This window comes from Siphateles boraxobius, unplaced genomic scaffold (assembly GCF_051911475.1).
Source record: "Siphateles boraxobius isolate OS27281-9 unplaced genomic scaffold, OSU_SipBor_1 6, whole genome shotgun sequence".
NCBI classification, from domain to species: Eukaryota; Metazoa; Chordata; class Actinopteri; order Cypriniformes; family Leuciscidae; genus Siphateles; species Siphateles boraxobius.
In genome coordinates, this window is record NW_027509186.1 from 31564659 (window position 1) to 31574511 (window position 9853).

Consider the following 9853-nt stretch of genomic DNA (forward strand, 5'->3'; position numbering starts at 1 on the left):
TGCAGGTCGTACGTTGTATTTGACTGTCAAGTGGTAAAAGCATACGATTTTTTACCCCCCAAGGTTTACAGAGGCTGTCCAGAGCGCAGGGCGTTGTTGCCGGAGACTTCCTTAACACGCACATTCCAGACAGCGGCCCTTTTCGCTTTCTTACAGCCATTTCACATTGTTTTCTCAAAAAATATTCAGTTTGACGTTTATACAACTTATGTCAAGAAGGTCTACATATATCATTCAAAAGTTTGGGATCAGTAGGGTGAAAGTGTTTTTATTTTAAACAAGATAAATGAATTCTTATATTCAGCAAGGATGCATTAAATTGATCAAACATGATAAATAAATTCAATTAAATGTAATTTAAATGACTTAAACATCCAAGTTGATTGTACTTAAAAATTTAAGGCAGCAACTTTTTCACAGTGTATTAATAAAAATGCTTTTTGAGTAGAAAATCAGCATTTTAGAATGGTTTCTGAAGGATCCTGTGACACTGAATCAGATTTTCCATCACAGAAATAAATTTCACTCTAAAATACATTCAAATATGTGTTATTTTGAATTTTAATAATATTTCCACAATTTGGTAACATGCACTTTACAATAAGTTTCCATTTGTTAACATGCATTAATTAACATGAACTAACAATGAAAATACGTCTAAAGCATTTATTAATCTTAGTTAAGGTTAATAATACATTATTGAAATCAAAAGTTAAATCTGTTAATACTGTTTAATGAACCAGAGCTGACATGAACTGACAATGAACAGTTGTATTATTAACTGTTTAACAAAGATTAATAAATACTGTACCAAATGTACTGTTCATTGTTAGTTAATATTATGCATTAACTAATGTTAACTAATGGAATCTTATTGTAAAGTGTTTCCATAATTTTATTGTTTTACTGTATTTTTTATCACATAAAAGTAGCCTTGGTACGCATGAGAAAAAATTATCTCAATTGTTTGGACCAGTAACACTTAATCAAGGGTTGACAAACATCCCGTCAAAGCATGGATTTTTATGAAAGATGTACGCAAATTGTTTTCATATGTTGACATTTACAATGAAAGAAAGTGGAAGGATTCACATGTATTTGCGCAGAGGCGTAAAAACCGTTACAGGAAGTTAAAAACGACGCTCTAAACCATCAAAGAGCGGCTTTCACAGGAACACAAGAGTAATCAATGGATTTTTTTTGTTTATTACTGAAAGTCTCATATCAGAATGTACATGTTTAGTGTTTAGAGGCCAGAAAAAATCCTCACAGTCAATCATGCACTACAGTCTCCATTCAAGCTTACGGGGACACAGGTGTGCGGATGGCAGTGAAGAGGAAACCACAAGCTCTGCAGACGCAGAAGTTACACACATGAAATAAATTTGTTTAAATGCTACTTTAGTGGCAAAAGTTGAACAAAACGTCTGTTTTCGAGTTTGAGGAGGTCTAAAACCTGTTATTGTGGCTGTTTTTTGGGGCCTTGGGAATCAAGAGTACAGCCTGGCAGTTGTAGTACGTCATTGATGGCACATTTTGCGGTTGAATGTCACCTCGTGCTGTTTTTGTAATTTCAAAAGTAGATGTGAAAATTGAAGGTAAACATACAGTACTTGCAGGAAATGACTCAATTACTAGTATTTGCATATACTTTTCCCCTCGCAATACTGTTTATTATGGAGTTTGGTTAAAGAGGTCCCACACAGACTCTGATGTTTAATTACATCAGAATTAGGGAGATTTTTTTTGTGCATAAATGTATTTTTTTGGGTAACACTTTACAATAAGATCTCATTTTTTAACATTAGCTAATGCATTAACTAACACTAACAAACAATGAACAATTATTCATATAGCATTTATTAACCTTTGATAATATTAGCTATTAAAAATTGTCATGTTAGTTCACAGTGTAGGCTATAAACTAATGTTAACAGATACAGAACTTTTGATAATAAAATGTAGCATTAGTAAACAATGATATTAACATTAAAGGTGCAGTATGTAATATTGACATGCTGCTAGTGGTTGAAATGGGTACTGCAGTCAAAATCAAAATATTCAAGTGGTGCTCACTGCAGAGTCAAATGACGTCAAGCTCCACCTCTCTGGAGGTCTAATGGGGTGGAGGGAAAGAGTTTTGGGTAGGGTTAGGGTAGGGAGGATATTCTAATCTAGCTCCACACATTAGGCCCAAATTACTTTCGCTCCTCCTTGTTGGACGTCTAGAGAGGGGGAGCTAGACGTAAGCTCCACCCATTTGATCTGCAGTGACCAGCCTCTCAAAATATTAGAGAGCATTGTTTGCCCCGCCCCCTCCTCCTCAAACTCGCTCATGTGGGTTGCCAGATTGAGGACATGCAACAGGAACGTGTGCAATTGACAAAAGAAGGTGACGAGCCTTACAATGTAAGTTGATGCGTTGATTTATCAGTGTTTTAATATTCCTCTGGTCATAGAGGTTTTTAGATGGATGCGGAGACTCAGTTCATTTGCTGCCTCAATAATACTCGAAATACTAGTCGAAATAATATTGGGTAAATTGGCAGTGGGCGGCATCACACAGACCAAAACAAAAACAGACATTCCCACACACACTGTAAAAAATGTATTGTCAAATTAACAGAAACTTACTGGCAACAATTATCCAGTAGTTGCTGTATTTCATTCAACAGTAAAATTACCGTAACACTAACTACAGTAGTGTTTAGCATACTGTAAAATTAAATACAGCATTTTACTTTATTTTTTACCATGTTGAAGTACAGTATGACACCGTTGATTTTCAATAATACTGTATAGTATTATACAGTTATGAAATGTTATTTGTTATTTATTTTATAGTGCTACTGTATAACCTGTAGAATATGTAGAAAACCTGTAGAAATGTTATTTCAATTGTTGATGGGAAATGAAAAAAAGAACAATTGAAGCTTAAACTCCACAAAAAAGTTTGAGTATTTTTAAACAATACATTAGTAATAGAAATAATGACATATAATAAAACAATCAAAATCTGTTTTAAAACAAGACTAATGAACAATTTATAATTAATAATTAAAATCTGTGAATAATTAATTTATCAAATAAATGATCCTGAACAGGTAAAATACAAACTTGCAAAATAGTAGAACATATAAAGTAAGACTGGGATAAGGATGTAAGGATGAAGGTCAGGTGAGGAGGGTAGTGATGGTGTCATGTGGTAGAAGAGCGACAGCACTTCTGATAATCCTGCAAGAAGTGATAAGCATAATTCAATTATTTAGGCAAAGCATACAACTATTCATCAAAAAACCTAACTCACATTATCAAAACCTTTAAATAATGGGCGAAGGCTTGTGCATGGGCCAATGCAGTGACTGAAATTTTAGCCTATGGAGTCCACCTTATTTTTCACGTAAGAGTGGGCACGGCCATTTGTAAATGGAATTTGTCTGGCTTCCGGTGTCATACACTTCCAGTTATTTCTAGCTGTACAAAAAAATCTTGTTATCCTGCTTGATATTGCAAAATGGTAATTATTACCCTATTAATTTAATATATTGAATTTGTCGATTGTAAACACACAATTTCTTCTCACTCAGTACATTTTTTTGGGTGAACATATACACAACATATATTGTCAATATATCCATGATACATATTGTTGCATTTTTGTATTGCGATATATTGTGACAATATATTGTTACCCATCTAATTGTTAGTGTGGCATTCTGATGTATCTTGTTGCCATAGCAGAAAGCAATAATGTCAAGCAACATTACATTTATCTCAGGAAAGACATTCAATGAATATAAACTTACATAGCTAGAAAAGTTAGTCAGCTAGAAAAATAACTCTAGAGGTGAATTTCGCTATAAATATATATATAAAATTCTAAATAAATATATTATCATAAATATATATTAATTCAAGACGCCTAATATTACTCTTACCTTAATGATTCTGCCATCTTATTCAGCAAAGTCCCTGATTGTGGACAAGGCCATGGTCTTCCTCCGAACAATCTTCCCACTCTTTCTGCTCACCTGGAACTGTGATGGGCATTTAGTATTTTTAGGATAAATCCTGACAAGAAACCTGTAAACACAAAAAAATATTTTTCAGCTAAATGAAGAGTGATCACAATATGTAGCATCATCTGTAATAAGTCACGTAGCAATAATGGGGGATAAGCTCTAAGTCTAAATCATCACTTATGCAAAACCCCATTGGTGTTACTTACAGAAATAATTTTGTAACAAAAGTTTATGAATATAACAACAACTCTTGCGGGGCATTTTTGCCTCCATGTCTTTCATTATAACAATAGTCATTCTAATTGCATTCTAATCGGCTTCATCACGTAGTTTAAGCTTGTGGACTCTCAAGGCGTATTTTGTTCGAAATAAGAAACAAGTCAGTTTGCAGTTGCACATAGTTAAAACAACAATTTCGATATTGTAGCAGACAATAAATGTCATACTTAGCTTTGTCTTCGGACAAAAATGCACGCTTTTGACTGAGCGCTTCTCGCGGTGTTAACTTAGGTCCATCAGGTAACGTTAGCCTATTAACTGAAGTTCAGATTAGCGCGCAAGGTTCTGGCTGATCGCCAGGTCAGGTTCTCACAGACGTGCAAAAGAAAAATCTGATCTACATGAAAATGAGCGCGCGTGAATCAAAAAGACGAATCGAAATTTAAATTTTATAACAATTATCCGAATCCTAACCTTGGGTATCAGATTTCAGGACACATTGATTGATTTTCAATTCCCAACCCTATAAGTTAAATAATGAATGCGCCAGTGATTCCACCGACTTCACGTGGTAAATAACATGATTAGTTAATTATGACCTTAAAAAGCTACATATGAAATCTAGGTTTATAAAATCACATTTACTAATCAAGTAGGCCTACAAGCTATGATGGAAATCCGCTTCTAACTTGCATAGGCCCTATAGCGTTACGTTATAACTCACATCAAAGCCGCGGGCAGTTCTTAAACTATAACGTTAATGCTATGTTACTGACATTTTGGTTTACATAAAAAAATAGAGACTCATCACTAACCAGATATTTATGGCGAAAACTTTGCAGGCAGACAGCGACGCGAGGCAAAGGCGCTCTCAAAGTTGCTTAAGAGTTCTTCATAAAATGGCAGTTTGTGGTGGTTTTTCGCGGTCATTTCGTATTATTGTATTTAAATTTGCAGTAACATGTCCCAAACTACTAGGAAACCTTAGTATCATGTACACACAGAAATGTTGAAAATAAATGAAACACCTTTAATATCTAAATCGCGGTTAGCTATTAAACTAACATTGAAGCTATAGAATCCATGTCTGAATGAAAATATTAAGATTTATTACTCAACATTTAGGCTACACGATGCACTGACATCAAAGAAAACTATTTTTTAAAAAGCGCTCTCATGCACCGCCCACTGACAGAAATGAAGAGTGTTAGTGCATGATCACCCAGTGTTTTATGTAAGAATAACGTTAGTAGACTAGCAATTTTACCTGCTAAATTTTGTGTGGTGTTTTTCGCGGTCAATTTGCGCTGCTGTATTTAGATTTACAGTAACTGATAATTTCCCAGGATGCATTGAAAATCTACAGTAACTTACTGTCAATTGTGTGCACAGTACAGAACTGTTGAGAATACAAAATAATACTGTGAAAACAACAAAATCTACAGTAACATACTGTACACAGGTTATACAGCAATAAACTGTTGAGAAAAACAGTATAATACTGTGAAAACAACAGAAATCATTTACAGTGCAGAGCATAATTTTTAAAGTAGAATAACTGGCTATAGCTTTGTTTTTCGGAGAAACAAGAATGTGAATTCAGCACGTTTCTTTAATAACTGCAAATATATTATGGTATTTTTATGCTTTACAGTAAAAAAAAAGAAAAAAAGAAAAGTTAATGACATAAAGCCCTTTTATCTAAAATTAATACATGCTGTAGAAGTGTTGTAGCCTACAGTTCATGTTAACTAATGTAGTTAACAAATATAACATTATTGTAAAGTGTTAATTTTGTGTGTGTGTATATATATTTATGTATATAGTTGTACATTCTTATTATCATCTACTTTGCTTTCAGACCTATTGAAATAATAATGTGATTAACTATTTGCATTTTAGCTCTTAAAATGTTTAATAATCCTGAAAAATATCAAATATGAGTTCCTGCATTATTCAATTTATTTATTACATTATTCTCCGGAATACTTTAATTTGAGTGGTTGATTGCAACATTCCACGGACAAATATGTTTGTTTAATAACCCCTATATACATAATATATATATATATATATATATATATATATATATATATATATATAAATATTAGTGCTGGGAAATGATTAATCGCAATAAATCTCATCCAAAATAAAAGTTTTTGTTTACATAATATATGTGTGTGTACTGTGCATAATTATTTTGTATATATAAATACACACACATGCATGTATTAATTTAAGATTTTTTTTTTATTTAAAATATTTATATTTATATATAATATAAATGATGTATAAATATATATGCAGTATATACATGCAAATATTTCTTAAATATATACATGCATATTATATGTGTGTATTTCTATTTACAAAATAATTATACACAGTACACACACATACATTATGTAAACACAAACTTTTATTTTGGATGCGATTAGTTGTTGCCCAGCTCTAATATATTTATTTATTATGTCTATTTATGTCTACATATTTATTTTGTGAGCCATGTAATAATAAGTAGGATCATTGACGGTAAACGAATAGTATTTGCATAAATGTTGACTCATTTTGCAATCATTTATTTATCTTGCAATGCATTTCTTTCAAATTGGTCTTTAAAAATGGTTAAGGAAAAGATGCACAGTCCAGGCGGCAGTTATAGAAAAGCATCAGCTTTACGTTTAATCTGACTGCTGCACAACAGTGTTGTTTGTTAGTAAAAGCCCACATGGTTTACTATCACCTAGCTTCCAGTACTGACATTACTGTAAGGAACGAGGAAAAACAGATGACAGCAAACGTATGTAAATTCTAACATGAAACTTTTTGACCTCTACACTCATATTCTGACAGTACCAGCTGAAATCCTGTCACACATCAAAACTGTTGCGATACGTGTTCCTGGTTTTTTAACCACACATGTAGGGAATATCTGCATATTTGCCAGGTTTGAGTCACACATGCATCTTTTAACTCTTTGAGCACTTCCTGGCAGTTGGGTTAGGGGTAAGCCCTGATAGAAACAGAGGATGAATCAGAAAACAAGTCACATAGGTAGTTGTTTTCATGAGGTTGACCTGATAAATAAATGTACAGAGTGTCTATACTCACCCTAAAAAGCACAAATGAGGAAACGTGCATTTCGGTAAGATGCAAATCCGCTTTCCTATTAATGATTGCGAGAACGGTTGATCTATAGTTTATCAGGGATGATTCATTTGTTCTGATATATATCTGTCTAAAACCTACATAACTGAGATCATGAGTAGTGCACATTAAAGCAGCAGAGGTCAAATTCAATTTGAAAAATAGAGAAGTGGAACTGCTGCTACAGGGCCATCTAGTGGGGTCCAACGGTCCACAAGTAAAAATGATTCTGTTTTTTTTCTCTGTTTGTTTCATTTTTCTTATAGTTATATTTAAATTACTTAAACATAACACTACTGTTCAAATGTGTGAGGTCAGATGTTAAAAAAAAAAGAAGAAGAAATTAATACTTTTATGCAAGGATGCATCCAGGGTGACACTAAAGACATTTATGATGCATACAATTCATTCAAATGCATAAGCATATTAAGAAGCACCACTGTTTTCAACTTAATAATAATAATAATAGTAAATGTTTCATGAGCAGCAAATGAACATATTAAAATGATTTCTGGAGGATCATGTGACACTGAAGACTGGAGTAATGATGCTGAAAATTCTGATTTGATCACAGGAATAAATTTACATTTTAAAATATATTCAAATAGAAAACAGTTATTTTGCATTGTAAAAATATTCAACAATATGTTAATATTTTTGCAGCCTCGTGAGCATTAATCCTTTTCCAAAACATAAAAAAAATCTTCCAGATCCTAAACTTTTGAACGTTATTTAGCATTTCAATACGAGAGAAAAGTTGAATCGAAAAATGAACATACATTTTAGAATGTCGCAGTATTTAGTTTTATACAAGAAATAGAGCAAAATCTGAAATCTTTCTTCATTTTACACCAACATTTTAATTTTGTTTAAAATCTTTAAAATGCTATTTTTATTTCCAAGTAAAACGAGAAAATCACCGATTTTTAATGTGTATTAGATGTGATTTCTTAGGAACGCTAAATTGTGTTCCAACATTTACGTTAATCATTACATAATACTAAATAATCTAATCAAGTAACCATTATGAAAAAAAATAATAATATCAATGTTACGTTCTATAATATTCAACGCCTTTAGATATTTATCATGTAAGGAGTTTTCAGACATCTCAGCAACATTTCCAGGCAGTAATACGCAATAGGGTTACAACTAAACATAATTTCCTCTGACAAAGCGGGTATCTGTGGCTCCCTCTAAAATGCTGGGAAACTCAGATGTGTCTATTACTCAACACTAGATGTACCAGTAGAAGACTTTGGGTTTCTTAACAACCTGTACATTTCTCATATCCCACCCACAACAACGACAAAAGTGAGGCCTGCGAGAACACCGATGTGGGATTGTCGGACTTCCCTATCTAGCTTTACCATCTCAGCAATTCCGCATTTTTTTTCTTGTCACACACACACACACACACACACACACACACACACACACACACACACACACACACACACACACACACACACACACACACACACACACACACACACACACACACACACACACACACACACACACACACACACTATTTAATAAATTATTTTTTACTTCAAAAAAGTGGATAATTGTTTAACACTGACGCTTAAAAGATTATACATCAAACTACCTCAGTGTTTGGACCAGTACACTTTTCAGCACATTGAAAACACTAGAGCACTTTTGTACTGGCAACAAATTGTTTCGTCTGGTTTTCCAATGTGTACATCTACTCTACTCAGAGCATCTGCTTACTCAGTCTGTGACATCATCAGTGACGCAAGCCATTGCAGCATTTATGATGTCAGAACAGAAGTTAGCATTTCATCTCAGCACTGCAGAGGAGTGTATACATATACGTGTCACAAGACTTGTCATTTACCATACATTCAAACCCACATTTACCAAACATCCATGCCCACAGTGGTTTACACGGCTTCTGAAAGACGTGTTTCTCTGTGTCTAAGACCGTAAATTCAAAGCATATTTTAACATTTTGACATATGTATGAAATTGTTACTACTGCAAGTCACTGATAAGTTTATTTAAAGTATATTTAAAATGTGTTATTGTGTGAAGTGTGGGAATATGTGATTCATTGTTCGCTTTAGTTCTCGTCAGGGCGTTAGTCGTCAAACCATAAGTCACTTCTGGTGAATGCTTCCAATGTAAACAGCAATTGGAAAATATCAGCTGACAAATAAGATTAGATGATATTCTGCCTCTGAGACTTGTGGTTTCAATGTTGTGAAGCTGCATTTGAGTATATGTGAGCCTAATCGCATGCACATACGGCCACCCGGGTGTGAAACTGTGCCGAGAAGATCTTCCAGGAAATAAGAGAAGATACATCACGTTTCGCTGTGACTCATTTGTCCACTAGTTTTCAGTATTGAGACTATACAGAATGAGATCTAAAGATTTGAGTTTGTTCGTTTTTCAAATGTTTAATGAAGCTGATGTCATCCAAATGCTGTTTCTCT

General features: G+C 33.5%; 1 long non-coding RNA gene across 1 annotated transcript; it reads right to left on the reverse strand.

Annotated features, from left to right (window-relative positions):
- Positions 1–545: 545 nt before the first annotated feature.
- On the reverse strand, positions 546–7518 carry LOC143715672 (uncharacterized). Its single transcript, XR_013195856.1, has 3 exons — positions 7353–7518; positions 3939–4083; positions 546–3234 (listed from the first exon to the last, which is right to left on the reverse strand). It is a non-coding gene; the product is annotated as an uncharacterized LOC143715672 (long non-coding RNA).
- Positions 7519–9853: the final 2335 nt, after the last annotated feature.